Here is a 15,821-nt window from a genome sequence, read left to right as displayed (position 1 = left end):
TTAAAGGTTATACTCCATTTATAGTTATAAAATATTGGCTATATTCCCTGCGTTGTACATTATGTTATACATAATAGTTTGTACCTCTTAATCCCCTACCCCTGTATTGCCCCTCCCCCCTTCCCTCTGCACACTGGTAACCACTAGTATGTTCTGTATATCTGTAAGTCTGTTTCTTTTTTTTTTTTTTTTTTTTTTTTTTTTGGTACGTGGGCCTCTCACTGTTGTGGCCTCTCCCGTTGAGGAACACAAGCTCCGAACGCGTGGGCCCAGCGACCATGGCTTACGGGCCCAGCCACTCTGCGGCATGTGGGATCCTTCCCAGACCAGGGCACAAACCCGTGTCCCCTGAATCGGCAGGCGGACTCTCAACCACTGCGCCACCAGGGAAGCCCTGTTTCTTTTTTGTAATATTCACTAGTTTGTGATATTTTTTAGATTCCACATATAAGTGATATTATACGGTATTTGTCTTTCTCTGTCTGACATTTATTTCACTTAGCATAATACCCTCCAAGTCCATCCATGTTGCTGCAAATGGCAAAATTTCATTCTTTTTTATGGTTGAGTAGTATTCCTTTGTGTATATATACCACATCTTTATCCATTCATCTGTTGATGGATCCCCTAAATTCTAATTGGACTAGACAATCAATTTGAATTCCTTGACCTATGATGAAACCCATTATTGACTGAGAGCTCTGTGGCCCCCTGACCATAATGGTTAATTTTATTTGACAGGAACTTATTGAGAACCCATGTGTACCAGACATTATCCTAGGCCCCAAGAATACAGAGAAAAATAAGCTATGGTCCCTATCCTTACGACACTCACAGCTTGGTGTGAGAGACATATGGGTAAACAGATAATTGTAGCACCTTGTGATAAATACTGTGACAAAAGTAAGCATCATATACAATGAAAGAATATAAGAGAAGTAACTAACCCATTTAATTTTATTTTTTTAATATACGTTTTATTTATTTATTCATTTTTGGCTGCATTTGGTCTTCGTTGCTGCACGTGGGCTTTCTCTAGTTGCGGCAAGCGGGGGCTATTCTCTGTTGCGGTGTGTGGGCTTCTCGTTGCGGTGGCTTCTCTTGTTGTGGAGCACGGGCTCTAGGCACGTGGGCTTCAGTAGTTGTGGCACTCGGGCTCAGTGGTTGTGGCTCGGGGGCTCTAGAACACAGGCTCAGTAGTTGTGGTGCACAGGCTTAGTTGCTCCGTGGCATGTGGGATCTTCCCGGACCAGGGCACGAACCTGTGTCCCCTGCACTGGTAGGCAGATTCTTAACCACTGCGCCACCAGGGAAGTCCCTCTAACCCATTTTAGAAGGATGTTAAGGAAGACTTCTTAGACGAGATGATGATCAAGCTGTGTTTTGAAGGAAAGGTAGGAGTTAGTGTTTCTAAGTGAAATATTAGAGGAAATGGGATTCTAGGCAAAGGGACAGAAATGAGAGAACATAAGAGAGTGCTTAGAAATGAGTCTGGAGAGAGTCAGGGGCTAGACCATAAAGAGTATTGTAGGTCATGCTGTACCAAGGTATTTAGACTTTATTTTGAAGCTATGGGAAACCATAGGACTTTAAGTAGAGCAGTCATGGTCAAATTTTCATTTTAGAAAATTTACTCTGGTGGTTATGTGAAGGCTGGATTGGTAGAGGAGACAAAACTGGAAGCATGAAGACTAGTTAGACAGCTACCAGAACAATTCAGTTAAAAAATTTCAGAGCTTGGGCTTCCCTGGTGGCACAATGGTTGAGAGTCTGCCTGCCGATGCAGGGGACACAGGTTCGTGCCCCGGTCCGGGAAGATCCCACATGCTGTGGAGCGGCTGGGCCTGTGAGCCATGGCCGCTGAGCCTGCGCGTCCGGAGCCTGTGCTCCGCAACAGGAGAGGCCACAACAGTGAGAGGCCCACATACCGCAAAAAAAAAAAAAAAAAAATTCAGAGCTTGAACCTATGCAGTGGCAGTGAAGATGGGGAGATGGGGGCAGATTTGAGAGAAATTTAGGGCCAAGTCAAGAAGCTCTGGAAGATCATATGTGGGGACTAATTGAGATAGATGTAAAGGATGAATCCTGTGCTCCAGACTTGAGTACCATTCACTGAATAAATAATTCAGGAGTGGGATAGGGAGGGTGGGAGGGAGGGAGACGCAAGAGGGAAGACATATGGGAACATATGTATATGTATAACTGATTCACTTTGTTATAAAGCAGAAACTAACACACCATTGTAAAGCAATTATACCCCAATAAAGATGTTAAAAAAAAAAAAGAATTCAGGAGGACAAGATTTGAGATTTGTGGAGGATGTGAAAGATGATAACATCATTTTTGTATATGTTGAGTTTGAGAGCCTGTGGAAAATCGAAGTATAGATGTATGGTGGATACCTGGATATATGGGTTTAAAATTTATGAGATTTAGGATTTGTCAGTTTTATAGCTATTAGCTGAAGCCATGAGAAATGATGCAGTCATTCAGCGAGAATTTGGATCATGAGACAAGAAAAGAATTGAGGATAAGACGTAGAAAACAGGCATTTAAGGTGGGTAGGGAATGAGGCAGAGGAAATGGAGAAGGAAAACTAAAAGAAGGATTGGCCAGAGAAGTAGGAGAAAGGCTAGGGCTAGCAAAATATCCATCACCACCCAGTCTTTCAGGGCAGTGCTTGTGTCGCACCCATCACCATAAAAGAACCTGGGTATATTAGAAGCAGAGACTTCTTTTCTCTTTGAAAGACAAGTATATGTTTATGGCGTTCTGTTCTTCATTTTTACATTAGGATATTTATTTATTCATTTTTACTTTTCAAATTGTGAAATATGCATATAGAATATTCATATAACATATATTTACAGTTTAACAAATAATTATAAAATGAAAGCCTGTATAACCACTACTGAATTCAAGAAATAAAATATTACTAGCACTTCAGCAGCTCACTATATGTTCTCCCTCTCCCCCATCTGGGTAACTTACAGTAAGTTAAAAAAATTTTTTTTTGTTTTTCCTAGCTTTTTGAGATACAATTGACATCTAGCACTGTATAGGTGTAAGGTGTACAGCATAATTATTTGACTTAACACAATAAGTTTAGTTAATACCCATCCTCTCATATAGATACAAAAAAAAAAAGAGAGAAAAAAGTGGTTTTTTCCTTGTGATGAGAACTCTTAGGATTTATTCTCTTAACTTTCAGATACAACATACAGCAGTGTTAACTATAGTATCATCGTGTTGTACATTACATCCCTACTACTTATTCATCTTTTTTTAAATTTATTTATTTATTTATTTATTCATTTTTGGCTGTGTTGGGTCTTCGTTTCTGTGCGAGGGCTTTCTCTAGTTGTGGCAAGCGGGGGCCACTCTTCATCGCGGTGCGTGGGCCTCTCACTATCGCGGCCTCTCTTGTTGCGGAGCGCAGGCTCAGTAGTTGTGGCTCACGGGCCTAGTTGCTCCGCGGCATGTGGGATCTTCCCAGACCAGGGCTTGAACCCATGTCCCCTGCATTAGCAGGCAGATTCTCAACCACTGCGCCACCAGGGAAGCCCCTACTTATTCATCTTATAACTTAAAGTTTGTACCTTTTGACCACCTTTGTCCAGTTCCCCCTCCCCCACCCCCTGCCTCTCATAACCACAAATCTGATCTTTTTTCTATGAATTTGGTTTTTTGTTTTGTTTTGTTAGATTCCACATGTAAGTGAGATCATACAGTATTTGTCTTTCTCTGTCTGACTTATTTCACTTAGCATAAGGTCCATCCATGTTGGACCATCCATCCATGTTGCCATGAATGGCAGGATTTCCTTCTTTTTATGGCTTAATAATATTCATATATAGCTGAATAATATATATATGAGTTTTTTATACATATATATTGCAACTTCTTTATCCATTCATTCTTTGATGAATGCTTAGGTTGTTTCCATACATTGGCTATTGTAAATAATGCTGCTATGAAATTGGGGGTGCAGATATCTTTTCGAATTAGTGTTTTTGTTTTCTTTGGATACATTCCCAGAAATGGAATTGTTGGATCATATGGTAGTTCTATTTTTAATTTTTTGAGGAAAATCCATACTGTTTTTCATAGTGCCTGTACCAATTTACATTTCCATCAGCAGTGCACACGGGGACTTCCCTGGTGGCGCAGTGGTTAAGAATCCGCCTACCAATGCAGGGGACACGGGTTCGAGCCCTGGTCTGGGAAGATCCCACATGCCATGGAGCAACTAAGCCTGTGCACCACAACTACTGAGCCTGTGCTCTAGAGCCCGCGAGCCACAACTACTGAGCCCGTGAGCCACAACCACTGAAGCCCGTGCGCCTAGAGGCTGTGCTCCGCAGCAAGAGAAGCCACCGCAGTGAGAAGCCCATGCACCGCAATTAGAGAAAGCCCACGCGCAACAACAAAACCCAACCTAACCAAAAATAAATAAATTAATCAATTTAAAAAAACAAAAACAAAAACAGTGCACAAGGGTTCCCTTCTCTCTACAGATTCACCAACACTTCTTATCTCTTATCTTTATTTTAAAGATTTATTTATTTTATTTATTTTTGGCTGCATCGGGTCTTAGTTGTGGCATGCGGGCTCTTCATTGTGGTGCGTGGGCTTCTCTCTAGTTGTGCCATGCAGCTTTTCTCTTCTCTAGTTGTGGCGCGCAGGCTCCAGGGCACATGGGCTCTGTAGTTGTGGCACGCAGGCTCCAGAGCACATGGGCTCTGTAGTTGTGGTGCGCAGGTTCCAGAGCGCGTGGGCTCTGTAGTTTGAGGCGCACGGGCTCTAGTTGAGGTGCACGAGCTCAGTAGTGGTGGCACGCAGGCTTAGTTGTCCCGCAGCATGTGGGATCCTAGTTCCCTGACCAGGGATCGAACCCGTGTCCCCTGCATTGTAAGGCGGATTCTTTACCCCTGGATCAACAGGGAAGTCCCCTCTATCTTTTTTGATGATGGCTATTCTAACAGGCCTGAGATGATACCTCACTGTGGATTTAATTTGCATTTCCTTAATGACTGGTGATATTGAGCATCTTTTCACGTACCTGCTAGTTGCAGATCTTCTTTGGAAAAATATCTATTTGGGTCCTTTGCCCATTTTTTAATTGGATTACTTGGTTCTTTGCTGTTGAGTTGTGTGAGTTCGTCATATATTTTGGATATTAACCCTTTATCAGATATATGGTTGCAAATATTTTCTCATTCGTAGGCTGTCTTTTCACTTTGGTGATGGTTTATTTTGCTGTACAGAAACTTTTTAGTTTGATGTAGTCCCAGTTATTTATTTTTTATTTTTGCTGTTTGTGCTTTAGGTGTAATTTCCAAAAATTCACTACCAAGACCCATGTCAAGTAGCTTTTTTCCTATGTTTTCTTCTAGGAGTTTCATGGTTTCAGGTCTTTAATCTAATTCGAGTAAACTTTTTTAAAGAGTTTTGTTGATTTATTTATTTGTTTATCTTGGCTGTGCTGCGTGGCTTACAGGATCCTAGTTCCCTGACCAGGGATCAGACTTCCACTGCCCCCTGCAGTGAAAGTGTGGAGCCCTAACCACTGGACTTCCAGGGAATTCCCTCGAGTTAATTTTTGTGAGTGGTGTAAGATAGTCAAGTGCTATTTGAACATTGGGGTGCAGATATCTCTTTGACATAGTGAAAACTTTTTATTTTGAAATATTTCAGACTTACAGAAAAGTTGTAAAAGTAGTAAATATAATTATCTTATTTTTCACCCAGATTCCCTATTGTAAATATTTTACCACATTTGTTTTATCATTTCCCCTCTCTCCCTTCTCCTCCTCCTCTTCCTCCTCTCTTTTCTCTCACTCTCTTCATTTGTTTCTGAATCACACAAATTGTAGACATAGTGCTCCTCAACCCCTAAATATTTCAGAGTGTTTTTCCTGAAAACAAGGACATTCTCTTATATAACTACAAGACAATTATCAAAATAAGGAAATTAACATCAATGCGATACTACTATCTAATCTACATACCTTATTCAAATTACCAATTGTCCCACTAATGTCCTTTATTGCAAAAGAAAAAAAAATGTCCAAGATCCAATCCAGGATAACACGTTGCATTGAATTGTCATGTCTCTTTTAGTTTCTTTTTTTTAAAATTGAGGTGAAATTCACATAACACTGTTTTAAAGTGAACAATCTAGTGGCATTTAGTACATCCACAGTGCTCTGCAACCACCACCTCTATCAAGTTCCAAAACATTTTCATTACCCCCCAATAAAACCCCATATACATTAAGCAGTATTTCCCCATTTGCCTCTCTTCCCCCTGCTAATACCTAGCCCCTGGCAGCTACAAGTCTGCTTTCTGTCTCTGTGGATTTACCTATTCTGGACCTCTCATACAAATGGAATCATACAATATGTGACCTTTTGTGTCTGGCTTCTTTCACTCAGCATAATGTTTACAAGGTTCATCCATGTTGTAGCATGTATCAGTACTTTGTTCCTTTTTGTGGCTGAATAATAATCCATTGCTTGGATGTACTACATTTTGTTTATCCATTCATCTGTTGATGGACATTTGGATTGTTTCCACCTTTCAGCAATTGTGAATAGTGCTGCTGTGAGCATATGTGCACCTGGTTTTGTTTGAGCACCTGTTTTCAGTTCTTTGGGGTATATACCTGGCAGTAGAATTGCTGGGTCATACGGTAATTCTATATTTAACTTTTTGAGGAACCACCAAATTGAGTTTCTTTTAATCTGGAAGAGTTCTTAGATTTTGTCATTCGTGACATCGGTATTTTTTTTAAGAGTACAGAGGGAATTACCTGGTGGTCCAGAGGTTAGGACTCTGCATTTCCACTGCAGGGGACATGGGTACGATCCCTGGTTGGTGACCTAAGATCCCGCAAGCCATGCGGCGCAGCCAGAAAAAAAAAAGAGTATAGAGTAGTTATTTTGTAGAGTGCCCCTCATTTTGGATTTGTCTGACGTTTCCACATGATTAGATTCAATCATGCATGTGGATGGGAATACCACAGAAGTAATTTGTGTCCTTCTCAGTGCATGATATCAGGAGTCATGTGATACCTATTTGTGCCATTACTGGTGACACTAACGTTGATCAGTTGGTTAAAGTCTGCCAGCTTTAAAAGCAAATTGTTATATGTGCTTGTGATATGCCATGTATAATATGATACCACTAATATAAAGCTAAACCACCCCAAAACTTAGTCACTTAAACCAACATTTATTTTGTTTGCTCAAAATTCTGTGGACAATTTGGACTAGACTTAACTGGGCATTTCTTCTACTGGTCTTGCCTAGGCTCACTCATGCTGTGGCAGTCAGCTGACCACTTTGTAGGGGCTGGATGATTTAAGACGACCTTACTCACATGTCTGGCAGTTGGCAGGCTGTCAGCCAGGCTGCCTAGATTTTCTTCCATGTGACATCTCCAGAAGGTTTGGATCCGTTCATATGATAGCAAGCTCTGATGTACAAGTGCTTTTCAAGCTTCTGCTTGCATCACATTTGTAGATATCCCATTGGCCAAAACAAATTACGTGGCCAAATCCAGAGTCAATGCAGGAGGAGACTCCCCAAGGGTGTGGATTCAGGGAGGCATGGTTCACTGGGGGCCATTGATGCGATATCTTCCATGACTACATATTTTTTAGGAATATATACATATGTAGTATAAATATCAAAACATGTATGGAAATAAGAAATACCAAAGGCTGAATAGTGGTTACCTCTGGGGAGGTACAAAGAGGAATAGGGAATGATAGGTACACATGATACATAAACTATAGCAGTAATGTTTTATTTCTTTAAAAAATAGGAAGGAAATTTGGCAAAATGTTAGTATTTAACCAACTGAGTTGTGGGTACATGGATGTTCATTATATTATTTTCTACCCTTTTTTTGTTTGCTTAGAGTATTTCCAAATTTTAAAAAAGTGAATGGGAGGTGTGGTAATGCAGACCAATCTTTGAAGATGTTTGGCAGAAGGAAAGGGCAATAGGGAAAGGAGGCAGCAGTTAGACAAAAAAGTGTGGTAGGAGGAGCACTATATTTATTAAGATAGGCAAAGGCTTGAGAACATTAATAGCTTGAAGAAAAGGCATCAGTAGATTAGGCTGTTGAAAGAGGAAGTTAATTCAAGAAGTACTGCTGACTTTTACCAAAAAGATGAGAGATAACAAGTGTTGGCGACGATTTGAAGAAAGAGGAACACTTGTACACTGTTGGTGGGGATGTAAATTGGTGCAGCCACTATGGAAAATAGTACGGCGATTCCTCAGAAAATTAAAAATAGAACTATGATATGATCCAGCAAACCCACTCCTGAGTATATGTCCAAAGGAAATGAAATCAGAATTTCAAAGAGATATCTGTACTCTCATGTTCATTGCAGCATTATTCACAGCAGCCAAACTATGGAAATAACCTAAGTGTCCATCAACAGATGAATGGATAAAGGAGATGTGGTATATATACACAGTGAAATATTATTCAGCCATGAGAAAGAAGGAAATCCTGACACCATATGGAACATTATACTAAGTAAAATAATCCAGACAGAGAAAGACAAATACTGTATGAGCTCACTTATATGTGGGGGAAAAAAAGGTTGAACTCATAGAAACAGAGAGTAGAATGGTAGTTACCAGGGGTTGGAGGTGGGGAAGATGGAGAGATATTGGTCAAAGCGTACAAGCCTTCAGTTATAAGATGAATAAATTCTGGGGCTCCAACATATAGTATGGTGACCATAGTTAATAATACTGTGTTGTATACTTGAAATTTACTAAGAGAGTAGATCTTAAATATTCTCACCACACACAAAAAAGATAATTATATGAAGTGATAGATGTGTTAATTAACCTGATCGTGGTAATCATTTCACAGAGTATACATATATCAAATCATCACATTGTAAGCTTTAACTATATACAATTTTCTTTGTCAATCATGCTTCAATAAATCTAGATAAAAAAAAGAATAATTTAGTAAGATTTCACCTTAAAAAAAATGTAAACTGCTCAAACATTTCAAGTTGGGCTTCCCTGGTGGCACAGTGGTTAAGAATCTGCCTGCCAATGCAGGGGACACAGGTTCGAGCCCTGGTCCGGGAAGATCCCACATGCCGTGGAGCAACTAAGCCCATGTGCCATAACTACTGAGCCTGTGCTCTAGAGCCCGCAAGCCACAACTACTGAAGCCTGCGTGCCTAGAGCCCATGCTCTGCAACAAGAGAAGCCACCACAATGAAAAGCCCACGCACCACAACGAAGAGTAGCCCTGGCTTGCAACAACTAGATAAAGCCCAAGTGCATCAACAAAGACCCAATGCAGCCAAAAAAAATTTTTTTTAATAAAATAAATAAATTTATTTTAAAAAAAAGCATTTCAAGTTGGTTACAAAGCTGCCATTCTACCAAAACAAATCCACCCTCTGGTGACAAACATATAAAACATCAAATATGCAAAGCCATCTTTTTTAACACAAAAATATTCATATAATGGGTCTCTTAAATATTTCTATACTTTATTCTAAAGCTTCCCAAGTTAAAAGACGTTTACCCATCTAAGAAGGCAGTTAAAATACTAGTTAAGTGAAGCTATTTGCTAGCAGACACTTGGGGTGGGAGGCTGAGAAACCTTGTTTGAGGCCCTAATGGGCAACACTAAACTTGATATATGATTATGTTCATGATTCCATAACTTTAAGGTGGGGAGATAATTGAATGAAATGATACGATGTCTGGGATTTGCTTTAAAATACTCCAGACAAAAAAAGAAAAAGTTAATACATAAATACTGTATATCTAGGTACATAAATAGGGAGTGATCACCTAGCTGGCTTCCCTGGGTTCAATTTTTTTTTTTTTTTTTTTTTTGCAGTACGCGGGCCTCTCACTGTTGTGGCCTCTCCCATTGTGGAGCACAGGCTCTGGATGTGCAGTCTCAGCAGCCATGGCTCATGGGCCCAGCCGCTCCACGGCATGTGGGATCTTCCCAGACCGGGGCACGAACCCGTGTGCCCTGCATTGGCAGGCAGACTCTCAACCACTGCGCCACCAGGGAAGCCCCCCTGGGTTCAATTTTTATGTTAGTTTTTTTTTCTCCCTAAAGTCTGCAGTTCCTACCCAAGTTGATCAATTTATTGAGTTTTGAAATTTTAAGATATATAAATGTATACATGTTGCTTAAAAAAGTAAATATATGTAAATGTCTCCAGAGACTCTTAAACTTGATGTTCTATAGTAATGTCTTTTGCATTTAATTTTAACGTATAGCACCTGATGGAATTGGGCATTTTTCACAATCATAGGACTATATAGCTCTTAAGCATCCTTAAAATTTGATCCAGTTGAATTTTGGATATTTCGCATGGCTTCTTCTGACTCAAGGTCAGAACTTAAAAGGTTCATTCTACTAATATTCCCCTTGAGTCAGAAAATGTCTCCTAACTGCTCTCCTTAACAGTTTCTATATTCTTCATAATACCAGTAAAAGAGTTAATACTAACATGATTAACAAGCTCAACAGTAATCCTCAACAGTGCCTAAATTCTTGATTCTTTGATTGTATTTCCTTTCCTTTTAGACTGAAAACCTTGATTCCTAAAATAAAACACATCATCACTATTATGTGTTTTTGCATCAAATACAAGAAAATGTTTTTTAAAATACAGTATTAACATGATCAATAATGTTACAGAATAAAGTCCAAAAATAAAGAAGCACTCCTGATCTATTCCTCTGTTGATCACTTCAGACAAATTCACTTAGTATATGAAAAGTGATCTTTATTAAACACTACCAAGTTGTTCGCATTCAATTCTTGTAGTTGAGTGTTGAAAGGATACGGCAAGAAGAAGAAAAGCAAGGCAGCAACAAAAAGGCTACTGCCAAAGAGAGGTTTTGGAATTCATTTACACAGTAAACATTTATTGAGCGCTTACAATGTGCTAAACTCACTGGGGATACAAAGATTAGTGGGACTTTGTTGCTATCACTATGGATTTACAGTCTAATGGGGATGATATTGTATAAACAGAAATATTACATTCCAGTGTAGTAACTGCCATTACAGAGCGGTGAACAGAATGCTATAGGAACATAGAGGGCAGAGCAATCATTTGTGTGTAATACACATTGTCTGAAGCACAATGGTTAAAGGTTCAGCCTTTGAAGGGCTGTATTTAAATCCCACAATTTACAAGATGGAAAAGTTATTTAACTCCTCTAAATCTCAGGGGGTTTTATCTATAAAATGATAATAATACCACAGTATTTTTAAAAATATTTATTTATTTAGGCTGTGCCAGGTCAGTTGCAGCACATGGGATCTTTGTTGCAGCATGGGGGCTTCTTAGTTGCAGAATGCCAACTCTTAATTGCAGCATGTGAACTCTTAGTTGTGGCATGCAGACTTCTTAGTTACAGCATGTGGGATCTTCATTGCAGCATGAGGGCTTCTTAGTTGCGGCATGCCAACTCTTAGTTGCGGCATGCAAACTCAGATTGCGGCACACAGACTTCTTAGTTGTGGCACGCGGACTTCTTAGTTGCAGCACGCAGACTCTTAGTTGCGGCATGCATGTGGGATCTAGTTCCCCGACCAGGGATTGAACCCCTGCATTGGGAGCACAGAGTCTTACCACTGGACCACCAGGGAAGTCCCATATGACGGTATTGATTGAGGATTAAAATAAGCTAATGAACATAAATTTCTTAGTAAAACTGCTCAATAAATGATAGCTAGTTTGTGTTTCCTGAGAAGACATGTACACATTTTTTCCCTGAGAGTTAGAAGGTTATAGTGTGTACAAATGCATGGAGGTAATAGCATGTATGCAGGGATTTGAAATTCTGTATGGCTGAAGGTGAAGTGTTAGGTTGAAGCATGAAATCTGTCATTCATTCATGCTATAGGTATTTATTGCAGATTGTCTACATGTCAGACATGTGGAAGATGCTGTAGGGAAAAAAGCAAATTTCCCTTCTTAGACACCTAGGACATTGTCAGGTGAGGAAGAAAGAGAAGGACGTTCTAAGAGGGAATACAATGTGTTAAGACATGAGGACATAAAAGGGCCTGGTGTGTTTGTGGAATGGTGAGAAGCTTCATAGCTGGAGTTGGTGGTGGGGTAGGAAGTGAGGCTCATAAGGTAGACTGGATCCTAATATGCTAGACCAAGGAGTTTGGATTTTATCCTGTAGGAATTTGGAAGTCAAAAGTGTGGTTTTGTTTTTGTTTTGTAAAGATCATTTTGAAAGCAGTGTGGAAGCTGAACTGGTCTGGAGTGGGGAGGGAATGGTGACAGGACTAGTTAGCAGGTGTTGTAGTAAGTAGTTCAAACTACTATTATAAGAGCCTGAACCCAGATTGTGGCAGTGCAGGCCAGGTTTGGCAGAATTATATTTCTGAGGTAGAATCAATAGAATTGCGTGCTGCTTGATTGAATATGCAGGGTTAGGAAGAAGAGGTAGTTGGGGCAAAAGCAAAGGTTTCTAGTTTGGGAACCTGGTTTGTGACTGAGAATGAGAATATAATTAAGGAATCCAATATATTGTGGAGGATTGGGGCAGTAGAGAACACAAGTCTGATTTCAGACCAGTGGCGCTTAAGGTACCCTTGTAGTCTATAGGTAGAGATGTTTATAAGTAACTTGGAAAGCTTAAGCAGGAATTTGGGGCTAGGATTAAAAAGTTGGGGATCTAGGGGCTTCCCTGGTGGCGCAGTGGTTGAGAGTCCGCCTGCCGATGCAGGGGACACGGGTTCGTGCCCCAGTCCGCAGAGCGGCTGGGCCCATGAGCTATGGCCACTGAGCCTGTGCGTCCAGAGCCTGTGCTCCGCAGTGGGAGGCCACGGCAGTGAGAGGCCCACGTACCACACACACACGCACACAAAAGTTGGGGATCTATCACTGTATAGTTGATAGTTGAAGCTGTGTAAGCAGATGAACTTCTTAACCCCAATGAGTAAGGATTGGACAGAAGAGGAGCGTCTGACAAAGGCAAGAAAGAAGAATGAGGAGACGGTAGTGTCCCAGAAACCAAGAAGAAGAACTTTTGAGAAATAAAAACAATAAATAGCTTTAGGCAATGTGACTACAAGCCAGTGAATTCAGCAACCAGGAAGCTTTCCTTTATAGTTTTATGGAATCTTGGCAGAAGCCAGACTGTAGTGAATTGAATGAATGGAAAAGGAGAAAGTACTGACAGTGGATATAGACTAATCCTTCCAGAAATCTGGCTATGAATGGAAGGAGGGAGAAAGGATAGGAGTTTGTGATGAAATAGGGTGGATATAAGTGTTTGTAGTTTGTTTCGAGTGGAGAAAGTTAAGTATGTCTGTGGGTAGACAAGAAAATGTTCCATAAAAAAAAAAAAGAAAATGTTAAAAATAGAGGTGGGGCTTCCCTGGTGGTGCAGTGGTTGAGAGTCCGCCTGCTGATGCAGGGGACACGGGTTCGTGCCCCAGTCCGCGGAGAAGCTGGGCCCGTAGCCATGGCCGCTGAGCCTGCGCGTCCGGAGCCTGTGTTCCGCAACGGGAGAGGCCACGGCAGTGAGAGGCCCGCGTACCGCAAAAAAAAAAAAAAAAAAAAAATAGAGGTGAAAGGGGAAAATTGATAGAGACAGAGTCTAGAGAGACAGTCTTCCTTACAGAATCTTCTGGTGACCACCACATATAAGTTGGCTTAGGATGCTCAGAGTGTGGAACAAAACCAGAGAAGAGGCAAGAGAGAGAGAGACACAAGAGAACAAAAGCTTGGACTCCTGTCCATAACTTCCTTTTATATTCTAGAGAATACTTATCATAGAGTACAATCAGTCTCTCTCTGGGTCTGATCTACCGTGTTACTTTGTCCTAGAAGATTTTGTTTACTCCCTTAGTTGAAAAAGCTACTAGAAAATGCAACTCAGTTCAATTACTATTAAATGAACTGTCTCTGGGCTTCCCTCGTGGCGCAGTGGTTAAGAATCCACCTGCCAATGCAGGGGAAAAGGGTTCGAGCCCTGGTCCGGGAAGGTCCCACATGCCACAGAGCAGCTAAGCCCGTGCGCCACAACTACTGAGCCTGCACTCTAGAGCCCGCGAGCCACAACTACTGAGCCCATGTGCCACAACTACTGAAGCCCGCACACCTAGAGCCCGTACTCCGCAACAAGAGAAGCCACCTTAATGAGAGGCCTGCGTACCGCAACGAAGAGTAGCCCCAGCTCGCTGCAACTAAAAAGAAAGCCTGTGCACAGCAACTAAGACCCAACGCAGCAAAAAATAAATAAATAAATAAGTAAATTTTTTAAAATAAATAAAAGAAATGCAAAAAAAAATGAACTGTCTCTCTGTTAATTGTTTTCTCCAGCTTTATTGAGATATAATTGACATATAACATTGTATAAGTTTAAGGTGTACAATGTGTTGATTTTATACACTTACATATTGCAAAATGATTACCACCAGCCACATAATTACCATTTCTTTCTTGTGGTGAGAATATTTAAGATCTACTCTTAGCAACTTTAAAGTATATAATACAATATTATTAATTATAATCACAATGCTGTATATTAGATACCCATAATTTATTGATCTTATAACTGGAATTATGTACCCTTTGAACATCTCTCCTTCTCCACTCCCCAGCCCTTGGAAACCACCACTATGCTCTCTGTTTCTATGAGTTCAGCTTTTTTAGATTCCACATATAAGTGATAGCATACAGTATTTGTCTTTCTCTGTCTGACTTATTTCACTTAGCATAATGCCCTCAAAGTTAATCCATGTTGTTGCAAATGGCAGAATTTCTCTTTCTTGAGGCTGAATATTCCATCGGATGTATGTATGTGTGTGTGTGTGTGTGTGTGTGTCTGTGTCTGTGTCTGTGTGTGTATCCCACAACTTTTTTATCCATTCATCTGTCAATAGACACTTAGGTTGCTTCCATATCTTGTCTGTCATGAATAATGCTGCAGTGAACATTGGGGTGCAGGTATCTCTGATATTCTGTTAGTTTTTTGAGGAACCTCCATACTGTTTTCCATAGAGGCTGTACCAATTTACATTCCCACCAACAGTATATAAGGGTTTCCTTTTCTCCACACCCTCTCCAGCATTTATTGTTTGTAGACTTTTTGATGATAGCCATTCTGACGGGTATGAGGTGATATCTCACTGTAGTTTTGATTTGCATTTCTCTAACAATTAGTGATGTTGTGCATCTTTTCATGCACCTGTTTGCCATCTGTATATCTTCTTTGGAAAACTATCTGTTCAGGTCTTCTGCCCATTTTTTAAATTCGGTTGCTTGTTTTTTGATATTGAATTGTATGAGCTGTTTATATATTTTTTGATATTAACCCCTTGTTGGTCATATCATTTGCAAATATCTTCTTCCATTCCATAGTTTGTCTTTTCATTTTGTCAATGGTTTCCTTTGTTGTGCAAAAGTTTTTAAGTTTAATAAAGTTCTGTTTGTTTATTTTTGCTTTATTTCTTTTGCCTTAGGACACAGATCCAAAAAAATATTCCTGTGATTTATGTCAGAGAGTGTTCTGCCTATGTTCTCTTCAAGGAGTTTTATAGTTTCCAGGCTCTGGTGGGGTGTGTGTGGAGAGGGACTCCAGTGACTAGCATCAGCAAATGTGAGTACCTATGGAGAAAAGATGGTGAAATCTTTAGAGGGTCTTCAGCGGCTGGGTTGGCCTTTAGTTTCTTCAGTGGCAGAATCTGCTGTTTGTCTGCAGGGCAGGTCACTGTGAACTGCGATTGCTGCCACTGAATGACTGTATTGGTAGCCCCTGTTTTTTCCTTAT

The 15,821-nt window shown here is 40.4% G+C and overlaps 1 long non-coding RNA gene across 1 annotated transcript in view; it reads left to right on the top strand.

Annotated features, from left to right (window-relative positions):
• Nucleotides 1-15,821, top strand: part of LOC141277644 (uncharacterized) — a 45,569-nt gene extending 29,748 nt beyond the window's left edge. Inside the window, exon 3 of the long non-coding RNA XR_012329375.1 lies at nt 15,514-15,821. This is a non-coding gene — a long non-coding RNA (uncharacterized lncRNA). The remainder of the gene's footprint in view (nt 1-15,513) is intronic.

The sequence above is a fragment of the Tursiops truncatus genome, chromosome X (assembly GCF_011762595.2).
Source record: "Tursiops truncatus isolate mTurTru1 chromosome X, mTurTru1.mat.Y, whole genome shotgun sequence".
Lineage (NCBI taxonomy): Eukaryota > Metazoa > Chordata > Mammalia > Artiodactyla > Delphinidae > Tursiops > Tursiops truncatus.
Note: the sequence above shows the minus strand (reverse complement) of the source record. Positions and strands in the feature narration are given on the sequence as shown.